A 3,091-nucleotide genomic window follows, 5' to 3' on the forward strand; every position below is an offset into this window, starting at 1 on the left:
CAGGGTGTCCGCCTCCAGGACGAGGGGCCCCGGGGCAGACGTCGGGTGCGCGCTCTTCCTCCGCCAGCCCGTTGGCTCTGCGCTGCCCCGCGGCCCTCCCGGCAGAGCGGAGTCTCTTTCGTGTCCTCTGGGCGAAGGGGGGGGGGGGGTCCCTCGGGCTCCTGCCTGCGCTGCTTTAAAGCCTCTGACAGGAGGCCCGCGGCCAACAAGCTCCAGTGAAATCTAGGTCACGGACCAGAAGGATGAAAAGGAAGAGCCAGAAACCGAGTTGAGTGGCACCGAGCGGAAGAGTGGCAGAGCCGCGACTGGGGAGGGAAGGTCTCTTCCTACCTGGCGTTTTGAGTGATTCTTGGGTGGGCTGCCTTGGAGTCTCCCGAATAGGCTGGTGGTGAGACTCGGTGTGACCACAGCCACCTTCAGGGGGGCCTTCAGCATTGGGAACAAAGTGAAGACGAAAAGCCTGGAAAAATAGGTATTTTTAAAGCTGTTTCCTCTCTCCCTCCCGCATTGGAGTGTGTACGGTATTACTGCGTGATCTTGATTGCACTGTAATTTAGCACAACGACTTTCCTAATATTTGGCAGTTTCTCATACAGTGAAAAACCTGACCTGCCCCGTTACCTAGGAATATTGCTATTCACTCCCCCAGAAAAATGAATGCCAACATCCAAAGAGGCCTCTACACCAACGTTCGTGCCACATCATTCATACCAGGCAAAACCGGATACAACCCAAATGCCCATCAACAGAGGTGATACACAAACCCTTGTATATGTTTAGAATGGATTAAGTACTCTGTAGTAAAAACATCCAAACTATGGTTTAGGCGGTAACACGGATAAGCCCCTCGCATAGTTATATGTAGCTATCTGATACTCCTGGGTGATTCCATTTCCAGGAAGTATTAGCAGAGAAGAGTGGTTCCCCCTTTGAAATAATTTGCCGGGAAACTTCCCGGGTTGATGGCTATGTTGCATATATTAGTCTGGCTGTTAGTACAAGCATTTACACGTTTATCACATTATTGCACTGTATACTTGGGATATCTTAACTCCACTTACCCTCCTCACTTTTGAGTTATTGGCATTAATTTTATTTCAAAATACATTTTATCTATTTTATTTATTTTTGACAGAGACAGTGACAGTGCGTGAGCAGGGGAGGGGCAGAGAGAGACGGAAACACAGAATCCGAAGCAGGCTCCAGGCTCTGAGGTGTCAGCACAGAGCCCAACGCGGGGCTCAAACTCGTGAACTATGACATCATGACCAGAGCCAAAGTGGGACGCTTGACCAACTGAGCCACCCAGGCGCCCCTCAACATACATTTTAAAAACATAGGCATTCTTACCATTGCTCAGAGAGTCCTATTTATTTGACTTAGCCACGTATTTTATCTATTCATTGCCCTTCCTTCCTTCCTTCCTTCCTTTTGCACAGTTCCCCTGTGACCTGTGCAGTTACTTCTGCCTGAAGAGTTACCTTTTGCACTTTGCATTTCTTTTTCGTTAGCTTATGTGGAAAGGTCTTCACTTCATTGAGGTCTTCTTTTTCATGTTTTTGCTGAGATTTCAGCTCCCAATCTTTGGACGATGTCATAGGAGTGTCCCCTCCTCCCCACACCCCAATCTGGGTGCTGCTGTGATTGTTTTCAGCTGCCCTTGGTTGTTCAGCAGTTTAGGGGTGTGACCTTCTTGTCCTTACCTGGCTTGCAGTGCACCGAACTTCTTGCACATGTGGTTGGAGAGACCATCATGATTTTTCTTTGATTCTCCATGATATAGTTTCTGCCCCACTTTCTGGTCCTCCAACCCCTGAGACTTTAATTACACACGTGTTAGGACTTCATGACATGGCTCATTATCTTTGTTACGCTCTTAATATTTCTTCCTTTTGGCTCTGTATGCTTCAGTCTGGAGAGTTTCTTTCCACTTACAAATTTCGAGGTTAATACTCTCTCTACCATTGAGTCCAAGCTGCAGTTAAACTGACCTGCTGACTTTTTTAAAATGCCAACTATTACATATATTTAATTTTCATGAGATTTTAAAACTAGATTCTATTTCTCTGATGCAATATTTTATCTTGTCATCTATTTTCTGAACAGCTGAATCATATACCACTTCATCTTTTTTTTTAACTTTTAAGTAATATATTTTTTCAAGTTTCAATTTATTTATTTTGAGAGAGAGAGAGCGAGACAGAACAAGCTCGGGGCAGAGGAAGAGGAAGAGGGAGAGAATCCCAAGCAGGTTCTGCCCCATAGATCTCACCAACCTTAAGATCATGACCTGAGCCTGAGCCAAAATCAAGGCAGATGCTTAACCGATCGAGCTACGCAAGTGCCCCTGATTTTTAAGTAATTTAAAGAAATTTTATTCAAGTGACCTGTACACCCAACGTGGGGCTCAAACTCACAACCCAGAGAGAGATCAAGAGTCACGTGCTCTACCCACTGAGCCAGCCAGGCTCTCCTAAAACCTACCGCTTTGAGTTCTTATCTGAGAACTCAAAATCTCAAGAGGCAATTTCTACGGTTTGCCTTCTTTCTCTTGCTTCTCTTCCTTTACAATCCTAGAATATTGTGATTGAATGATGAACCCGTGGTGTGAAGGACAGCCAGGTTGGAGATGTTGTTTCTCTGAAGATCTTTCACCTTCTCCCCCAGCAGGCAGCAGAGGGGCGCATCACCTCTAATCCTTGACGAAGCTGATTTGCAGCTGGTTCGCCCTCAGGGAAAGCCTCAATCTACAGCTAGTTTGCTCACACTGCTGTGCTGCAGACGTCCAGGGCTCCTACCTGCGACCTTGGTATGTTTCCTTGGGCCCCTCCTCTTCCATGAATCCTGAGCTTCAGTTTTTATCCCCTAAGCACCACGGTAGTGCTGCAAATTCCACTCTCTTTCAGCCACACTCTGCTGGCCTTCCAAGCCCCTTTGATGCACATAGCTTAATTTGCAAATGTATTGTGGGGAACTTCTGTACCAAGCACCCAGCTCACTTAACCCATTCCAGGATCTTGGCTGCTCAAGTCTGAATCCTTGGACAGTTCCATATGCCCTTCCTCTTCCCCCCCCCCCCCCCCCCCCCCCC

General features: G+C 47.1%; 1 long non-coding RNA gene across 2 annotated transcripts in view; it reads right to left on the reverse strand.

Annotated features, from left to right (window-relative positions):
• LOC125912165 (uncharacterized) overlaps positions 1-3,091 on the reverse strand; it is a 74,561-nt gene that overhangs the window by 66,991 nt on the left and 4,479 nt on the right. The window contains exon 2 of one of the 2 annotated variants that reach the window (XR_007454622.1): positions 331-460. The exons of the other annotated variant lie outside the window; for it this stretch is intronic. This is a non-coding gene — a long non-coding RNA (uncharacterized LOC125912165). The remainder of the gene's footprint in view (positions 1-330; positions 461-3,091) is intronic. 2 annotated transcript variants of the gene reach the window in all.

This window comes from Panthera uncia, assembly GCF_023721935.1.
Source record: "Panthera uncia isolate 11264 chromosome C1 unlocalized genomic scaffold, Puncia_PCG_1.0 HiC_scaffold_4, whole genome shotgun sequence".
NCBI classification, from domain to species: Eukaryota; Metazoa; Chordata; class Mammalia; order Carnivora; family Felidae; genus Panthera; species Panthera uncia.